Consider the following 9,948-nt stretch of genomic DNA (forward strand, 5'->3'; position numbering starts at 1 on the left):
AGCTTGTCCACTGAAAGGCTAAAATTGAGGGGAGAAAGAGAACACACCTGCAACGCTTCCAATGGCTCCATGCCTACTCCTCTACACGTTCGTCATCTTTAAAATAGTTTTTTTTTAAAATAACCTTTATTGGCATTAAAGTATGTGTACATCAGTAACAGTTGGCACCATACTATAGCAAACAGAAGGAAAGCAATCCTGAAGATACAAACTAGAGAGGTTATACAGGAGGGGATTGGGGGAGAAGTTTTGGCTTGGAGACCGCTAATAGAAAATCCGCTACCAAACTGGAGATGGTCGCCGAGTAGTCGCTTAGAAGGATAGGAAGAGGATCAACAAATGAAACAAGGAGAGAAGACAGAAGGGGTTCGAGGATATTGTTTCGTAGGTATTGGTGAGCCGGGCAACGGAGTAATATGTGATCTAGAGAGTCTGGCTCAAATGAGCAAGAGGGGCAGAGTCTGTTATTGCGTGGTATGTTAGCAAATCTGCCAAAATGAGCGGCTGATGGAAAGATGTTTAGCCGTGCTAACATAAATGCTCTCCTTTTACTGGGATTAATTAATTTACTGAAATAATTGGAGGGTCTACCGAGAGAGGGAGAGAGACCGAAGAAATGGGGGGAACAAGTAGGATTTAAATTGGGAAGTAAAAGGTTGAGTTCCTGTTGCCAGAGTTTGGATTTGATGATTTGGTGCGCTCTATAAAGGTTGATGTCTGCGAGGGATTCGGGGGATAGGTCCAGAGATTCAAGCTTGGCATCGAGAAGTTTAAACCACTTGGATGAGAAGGGATCTTTTAATAGATCATTGAGTATGGAGTCTGGGTGAGTATTGAGGTGCAGTCTAAGCCAAAACTTGAAAGTTAGGGACCAAGCGGTGGTAGAGGGAAGATGAATGCCTGATTCAAGCATCAATGTGGATAATCTAATTAGGTTAGGGACCCCAAGAATCCTTCTAAGGAAGTGGGCCGCTATTTTGTCAAGGTCTTGATTTGCAGCCTCAATCCAGATTGGGGCTCCATATAGCAACTGGGAAAGAATTTTAATTTGAAATATATGGAGAGCAGCGGGGATGTACTGGTTGCTGCTGTAGAAGTGGAATCGGGCATTTGCATTTAAATGTGGCAAGGCTAAGGAAATGGCAGATTTACGGTGGTAGATCCAGCTATGTCGAAAGTGGAAAGTGATCCCCAAATATTTAAAGGTCTGGACTTGCTGGAATGATAATTTACCAATCTTCCAGACAGTCGGGGCCCAGGATTTCGAGAAAACCAAAATTTTTGTTTTCTCAGAATTAATTGATAATTCATTAGAAAGGCAGTATTCTTGGAATGAAGAAAGCAGATGACGAAGGCCAGATTTGGTGACTGACAACAGCACCGTGTCATCTGCGTAGAGAAGAATAGGGACGGGGACACCATTGAGAGAAGGAGGGGAGTTTCCTGGACTAGAAAGAAAGGAAGGCAGATCTGCAAGATATAGGTTGAAGAGGGAAGGGGCAAGTATATAACCTTGGCGGACTCCTTTACTGATGGGGATTTCCTCAGTCATAGAGCCTGTGCCATCCAGGCAAATCCGGCACGAATTGGAAGAGTGGAGACGTTGAATCAGAAAAAGAAGGCGGGGTCGATCCCCCAGTTGGCCAATTTCTTCCACAGTATGTCCCTATTCATTGAATCAAACGCTCCTATAAGATCTATAAAGGCAGTATACAGTTTGACTCCATGGTGATCGGAGTATTTTTCAGCCAAAAAGGATAATGTGAAGGCGTGGTCAACTGTGGAAGCACCTGGGCGGAAACCTATTTGTTCTCTGCCTGGTAGGGCTTTTGAAAGTGCCCAAGATGTAAGTCTGTTAAGTAGATATTTGGAATGGAGCTTCCCAATGAATGAAAGGAGGCTTATTGGCCTGTAGTTGTTCGGGATAGCGGGATCACCCTTTTTGAAAATGGGTACAATAACTGAAGACAGCCAGGAATGGGGGAAAAGACCTGAGTGGTTGATTAGTGTGAATAAGTTCGATAAGGGCTCCAACCACCATGAGGGGTTGCTTGTAAGAATTTCAATTGGGATATCGTCTGGACCTGGGGCTTTCCCAGGTTTCAAGGTATTGATGAGCTCTTCCACCTCATCCGGGGTGACTGGTGGTCATTTTTCTTTTAAATAGTTAGAATTCTCTTTACTTTCCTCCTTTATCAGTTGTATTCTATTCTGCTGTCTTTTGTTGTTGTTACTGCTGCCTGCGTATTTCATTTTAATTCAAAACTAGCACCAGTGCTCCTCCTTGCCTGATTTAGGAGTCCTGAAATCTCTCATGCTTCCCGCTGCGTCTTCCTTCACATGTCTACCGAGGCATACCTGTTCTTGGCTGGTCCACCCATGGACCCATCACAGTGACCCAGGCCTCCTCTCCACTCAGCTGTCCTCATTCTTTTTTCCTCCTCCCGGATTCCCAACAATTGCTCTTTCTCTTTCTCTCTTCTCTTTCTTTTCTCCCCGACCTCACTTTTTCCCCTTGCATGTCTTTTCCTGGGGGTAATTCAGATTTTAACTCTGTTCATTCCTCTCCCACCAGGCTGCAAGGTGTTTTCTCTCTTTCGACATTTGGAAGAGTTCTGTTGTAGTCATGTCCAGGATGATGGTTTCTACTCCCCTGAGGATGATCGGGGGACTGGAAACCAAGCCCTATGAGGAAATGCTGAAGGAGCTGCAAATTTTTAGCCTTGAGAAAAAGGGGACTGAGGGCAGATATGATAGCACTTTTCAAATACTGAAAAGGCAGTGGTACTGAGGAGAGGCAGGATCTGTTCTCACTCACCCCAGACTGCAGGTCACATGATAATGGGCCCCAATTATAGGAAGCCGGATTTAGGCTGAAGATTGAGAAAAACATCTTAACTGTTAGAGCAGCATGACATTGGAACCAGTGACCTTGGCAGGTGGTGAGTGCACCCACGTTGGAGGCGTTCAAGAGAATATTGGTCAACCGTGAGTCAGATCTGCTTTGACTTGGATTATTGCATTGAGCAGGGGGTTGGACCCCATGGCTTTCTATGCTCCCTCCATCTCAATTATTTTATGATACTTTCATTCTACGAATTCCACATCCACATGTATCACATTTTGCAATGACAGAAAGTACAACATGATTAATGTTTCATTCCAGAGGTATTAATACTGAATACGCTTATATTATTGATATTATATTGGGAAGCTTTGGGAATTTCAGTTCCTTAAGATCATAAGAACGTATAAGAAGAGCTCTGCTGGATCAGGTCAAGGATCCATCTAGTCCCGATCCCTGTATCTTACAGTGGCCCCACCAGATGCCTCTGCAGCACACGAGACAATGAGATCCCTGTCTCCCGATCCCCCTCCCTTACATCTGGCATTTGGAGGTCCCTTCCTTGGAAGCCTGCAGATTGTACATCCCCATCATGGCTTTTAACCTGTGATGGACGTTTCCTCCAGGAATATGTCCACTCTTCTTTTAAAGGCATCTAGGCCAGATGCCATCATTACATCCTGTGGCAAGAAGTTCCACAGACTAACAGCACACTGGCTTAAGAAATACTTTCTTTTGCCTGTTTTCACTCTCCCAACACTCAATTGGAATGGGTGTCCCCTGGTTCTGGTATTGCGTGACAGGGAAAAGAGCTTCCCTCTATTGACTTTATTTATCTTCTGCATAATTTTAAAGTGTATTTCCCTTCTTGTGTCAGCAGCTGCGTGAGTTCAGCTGGCTATGACTTCATTTCAGCATTTTGGTAAGGAAGGAATATGTACGGGTATGCATGACACACTATGTACAGTGATGCCTCGCATAACGAACACACAGTTTAATGACGAATCCACATAGTGACGTGTTTTTTGCGATCGCTAATGCAATCGCATTGCGATATTTAGATAGGCTAAACATCGCATTGCAATGATCGGTCAGCGTTTCGCTTACAGATCTTCGCATTGCGATGTTTAGAAAACAGCCGATTGTCTGTTCCAAAATGGCCACTGGATCAGCAAAATGGCCACCTGTAGCGTTTTCACGCCCTGCCCTCGCTTACCAGGCAGCGAAAATGGCGGCAGATGGGGGAAACTTCACTTACTGGTGAGTTTTCCGCCCATAGGAACGCATTAAATGGAATTTAATGCATTCCCTTGGCGTTCCCCCCCCCGCATAGTGACGAATCCAGATAGCGACGTTAATCCTGAAACAGATTAATGTCGCTATGTGGGGCACCACTGTATGTACAACTGTTGTCACGGAGAGTGACTTTGGAACTGGAAAACACAGTTTCTGAATCAGAAAGCCCAGTTGGAACCCCATATCTGTGGGGAATTGGTTACAAACTCCCCCCCCCCCACAGATGCTGCAAAATGTGGATAATAGTGAACACTATAATAATAACTAGCATGGTAAAAGAGCAATATCCAGGAATATGTCTTTTCACCTGTATCACCAGAACTGGCCAACCAAGGGAGCCAGCGACCATGCTATGTATTCTTCAACAATAACAATACCTAGTATGGTCTCGGGCTCTCTGTAGTGGCCAGTTTGTTTGTTTGTTTGTTTGTTTGTCTGTTTGTTTGTTTGTTTCTTTCTTTCTTTCTTTCTTTCTTTCTTTCTTTTGGAATTATATACCGCCACGCGGTTTACAATTTTAATTATACAGGCTACACATTGCCCCCCCCCAGCAAGCTGGGTACTCATTTTACCAACCTCGGAAGGATGGAAGGCTGAGTCAACCTTGAGCTGGCTACCTGGGATTTGAACCCCAGGTCGTGAGCACAGTTTTAGCTGCAGTACAGCGTTTTAACCACTGCGCCACGAATACATTGTGACAATACCTATTTCTAATTTTTTTCCTTTTCTTTTAATTGTTTTCTAAATTTCAGTATCCATAAGTGAAACCGTAGATACTGGTCCAGCGGATACAGGGGTCCTGCTGTATGTCCAGCCTGAGGGAAACAGATGTCTACCCAACTGTCTGCAGTACTTTGGCAGTAATCTGTTCAACGCTGAAAGGGAGAGAGAGGGGAAGCACTTTCTTTTTAAAGACATTTTAATTGGAATCCCATCGGCACTTGCATAAGATATGAGTAACTTGCCATGGCTACCTACAGTTGATGGATGAGGTGCTGGGGTACATCCTGGTTGCACAAATCAGGCATATGACCAGCCATGTGACCCAGACACTCCATGGCACCTTTCAATCGGCCAGGGCACGTTACTCAATCCTTACGCAAACACCAGTATGCAAGCACCTGCGTAGAATAGGTGCCTGGCATCCATAACCAAAGGCCACCTAAGGCCAGTGACGGCACCAGCAATGTCAGCAACTTAGTTCAGAGGCCGGCAGCGAGTCTGGCATTCGGGAAGTTGCAGGTACAGTCCCTGACAGCCACGCTTCAAAACCTCCTGGAACAACCACTGCTGGAAAAAGGAGTTAACAGGAACAAATAACCCCACTAGAAACAGTAAACAAAAGCAACACTAAAAACACATTCAAAGCAATAGGGCACAACAGTCCATTCAAAGTCCTAACCCAGGCAGCCAGTCCATAAGGGAAAGCTTGCCTAAATGGGAAGGTCTTCGGCGCCTTGTGAAAGGACAACAAAGATGTCTACCTTCCAGTGGGAGGGAGTTCCAAAGGCTGGGAGCATCTTTGAAACACAGTTGCATCTTTGAAAGTGCAGGGATGGTGTTAGAATACCGGTATCTGTTTCAAACACTTAGGTTTTTTCCTAACGGGCTCCTTATAATATCTTTTTCATGGCAAGGGCAAGAAAAAAAAAGTCCAAAAAGAGGCAACAACAACAAAAACAAAAGGTTGAAGGCTGCATTGTGTGACTGTGCCCATCCCCATTCATTTATTACTTTATTTTTTTTTCCTAGCTCAAAGCTTAGGAAACTTCCTTAAGGTGCAAACGATGGAAGATAAAGTTTTGGAGCAACAGCCTAGAATCCTGTCAGAAGGCCAACATGGGGAGATTTAACAATCAGACGGATTGGTGATCGGGGATACATTTATAGGCCACTAATTAAAAAATATATAAAATCATATAAAATGAAAGCTGTTGTGGGTGAATCCCATGATCAGAGGGATTGTTGACATCATCTTCAGGACTCAGCCAATCCTGAGGGTGCAGCTGCTGCTGCTGCCTTGGCAACCCAAAAGCATCATCCTCCTGGGTCTTTTGTCACCTCACAGAGCCCCCCCCTCTCTGCTAGCAGATAAAAGGGGCTCGCTGGGCAGGGCAGGAGGCAGTGGCCGGAGGGCAGTCGGGCAGAGAGAGCAGCAGCGCCTGCAGGGGACCCAGCCCTTCTGCCCAAGGCCACTTGCCAAAAGGGTTTTGCGAGTGAACCGCTGGAGATCCCTGGCTTGAAGCTGTCTGCTGTCGGCAATGGACCGGAGAGAAGTCGGTGGACGTTGGCAGACAGAAGCCGGTGGGATCTTCCTGCGGAAGGTGGCTGAGGCCACGAGGCAGAGGCCGGCAGAGGTTGGCGGATGAAGCCAGTAGAAGTTGGCCTCCTGAAACCAGCTGGCGGAAGATGTGTGGATATCAGTGGATGGAAGCCTGGGCTTGTGCTTGAATGGCTGGTGTAGTGAAGGTGTGTGTGTGTGTGTGTGTCAGGGGGTGGCTGGTGTTTGTGTGTGAATGGGCCGCAGGCGGAACTTAGGGATGAAGTTGCCAGAACACTGGTGGGTGGATACGCCTGGGTAGAAGCTGGTTGGCGGCCCTTGCAGGAGCTCCCCACTTAACTCTTTTTTCTCTTTCTCTTGCAGGGCCCGAGGCTTCCTCTTCCCCAGGGGGATGCGAAGGACCAGAAGGCAGGCGTCCCCCTGGAGATGAACCAGGCTGTTGTCTGCGCTGAGGATATACCGATTTAAATTTAAAATATAATACCCGTTTTAACCTCTTTTCCAAAAACAATAAAAGTTCTTTTCTGGAATGGTTTTGAAGTGTTGTCCTTTTTTTGGTGGGGGCTGTCACAGGGTTATCTTTCCCATCCCCCCATTATATCTGGGGCCCAAAGCCTGGGGTGGGTCTTGGTGAAGTACTGGTGTGGGGCCTTGTGCTGTCACAGGAATTGGGAACACATCATTTCTCCATGCCTGTCTGAGGGAGGGAGCTAGGCATGGGGGGTTCCCTGCCTGAGCTCTTAAGCACGTATATTATGTCTTGTGTTGGACAGACCCAGGACGCCAGTGAGCCCTGGTGCCATTCCAAGAGGGTTGGAGTTGGGTCCCCAAACCCTATGGCCGCCCAGTAACAACAAACGAAACTGGTTCCTTCCTTTCCACCACTACTCCTGACATTTGTCTGCCTGGCCTGGAGATGCAGTGGAGCCCAGCCGTTTCCTGGCACACCAGCTCATCCTCTGAGTCTTGGCAAGCCTCACCATCAACACCATGAGGACTTCATGACCAGTTCCTTGAGAAGTACAAGTGGAGAGAAAATATGCCACTTCAAAGAAGCTCACAGTCCAACCTCTCATGCCAGTGCCACAACCGAGGAAATGGAGATGGGCAATGATTTGGAGATGAGTGTACACTATAATTCATGTGGATCCATGCCATGGAGAGATGGCAAAAATACACTGGTACTGCAAAATCATCTGCTTGACGGCAGTGGTGCCTCTGAGCGCCTAGTGGTTCAGATGTCTATGAAAGCAAGCCTTGAGCAAGTCAAAAGTTGGAAAATAAATAAATAAATAAATAAATAAATAAATAAATAAATAAATAAATAAATAAATAAATTCGTGGAGAAAATGGACTGCTTGGATCATAGTGGGATCAAGGTTGTTTGGTGGAGCATAATATAGAAAAGACTGAGAAATGCTGCCTTAGAGGATAGGCAGAATGCAGCATGAAAAAGATGGTCCTGAGGTGGCTTGGCCCCAGTCTGTAAAGGGCTTTAGGTTTATTAAATCCTCATAAAGAGCTTTAGATTTGTCAAATTTATTAGATATCACTTTGTAATTAAAAAAGCATTGAAGACATCTAATGACAATTAAAATGTATGAATGTTGAAAACCAAAGTGAAGGTGCATCTTTACTATAATCTGCATTGCCTCCATCACAAATTGCAGGATTAGTTAGTTAGAATAATGCTTGCATTTAAAAATTGACCTGTAACATCCAGACCCATCTCATCCCATCTCATAACTGGGAGTAGAGATCGTGATTACAGAAAGGTCATAATGGAGCCTCATGGGGAAGTGGCTAAACTGCAATATTGTAGGGAGTCGATCCCAGACTCAGGTAGCGGGTTCGAGCTTGACTCGACCTTCCGTCCTTCCCAGCTGGGCAATTTGAGTATCCAGTTCACCATGCAGAGGAAGCAGTGTGTGCCTTGCATAATTGTAAATTGTAAACCACCCAGAAAAAACTTTCGGTATTAGGGGGTTTTCATGTTAAGTGTATTCTATAGAGAGAGCCAGGCATTGAAAAGTTCCTCTCCCTTGTCATCACGCACCAAGCCTTATGGTCCAAGCACTTTGAGAAAGCCTCAGATATTCTTCATCTTGTCACAAGCTTATTGCCATGTGTTGAATCCCAAGCTACAAAAAGCATTACAGGTGGGAAACACTCTTAGAACTGGGCCCTGAAATGAATGGGCAGCCATTGTGGCCCAGCCAGGATAGGCACTCCATGATCAGATCTTTTTTTAGGCATTGCATAAGAGTTAGGTCATGGAGAATCTCAACTGTAGGGCAGGGAGGAATGGTGTAACTGTTTCAGTGCCACAGCAAAATGCTCCCTCTCTGAAGCTACCACTTGCATCTGATGCCAGTGGAGGCTTTCCCTGGAATGCAAACAGCACCTTTATAGATGTCCCTTCTGTCTGCATGCTTGCAAGGGAATCCTGCAAACTTTCCCTTTTCCACTTTCCATGATATCTGATTTGGCTACTGTTTAGGATGTGAATCCTTGCTTATATGATTTTCAGGGATAAGAAGCCGCAATTTCTTTCCTCTGACAAAGCAAGGTAGTATTTTATGCTCACATTGATCACAGTTCTCACATGTGCAGAAATGGTTGCTTGTATAGCTTGCAGAACTGCAGAATTACAGTAACTGCTTCTATCTTGCATGGGCTTTCAAATCAGAAGCACTGAATGGGTTTCTCAAAGGTTTTCACGACCGGGATCCGATGGTTGTTGTAGGTTTTTTCGGGTTGTTTGGCCGTGTTCTGAAGGTTTTTCTTCCTCACCTTTCGTCAGTCTCTGTGGCCGGCATCTTCAGAGGACAGGAGTGAGAAATAGGAAGAAAAACCTCCAGAACATGGCCAAACAGCCTGAAAAACCTACAGCAACCACTGAATGGGTTGTTTGCAGCGTTTTGACCAGTCGAGCTATGCTTGCTAGTTAGATGTGTACTATGTTTCAAAAAGGGAAAAGGCACCAGTTTTCTGCATATACGGTTTTGCACAAATTGTGGCAGCCTCAGCAGAAGTGGGAAAGTACTCTCTTTTTTCTGATGGTAAGGAATCTCAGGATTGTCAGCAATTTCTCAACAAGTTCTGTTAATGAGGTAGCTTATCTGGTTGAGAACAATAATTCTCAGGGATCTCGTTGTCTCCTGGGCTCCCAGAGACATCTGGTGGGGGCATGGTGAGATACAGGAAGCTGGACTCAATGGGCCCTTGGCCTGATCCAGCAGGGCTCTTCTTAGGGTCTTATATTCTTGTCCAGCCTTTCCCCTATTCTCCAATTTTGCTTGTTTAGGACAGGAATGAGATTTCTAATCAGGAGGCAGAAGGGCAACTCCAGGTGTTGTGGGTCAGACACATCTGTTGGCTTCCCTTCCTGTCAATTATTATGCTGTGGACCTTGGTGGCTGCTTCTGACTGTTAGGGTCACTTGCTCACAGTTTGGGCCTTGAAGCAACCAGGTCTTCACCAGCACGGCGTGGAGAATCACTGGTAAAGCTAAAGAAACGAAAAG

Source organism: Pogona vitticeps, chromosome 1 (genome assembly GCF_051106095.1).
Source record: "Pogona vitticeps strain Pit_001003342236 chromosome 1, PviZW2.1, whole genome shotgun sequence".
NCBI classification, from domain to species: Eukaryota; Metazoa; Chordata; class Lepidosauria; order Squamata; family Agamidae; genus Pogona; species Pogona vitticeps.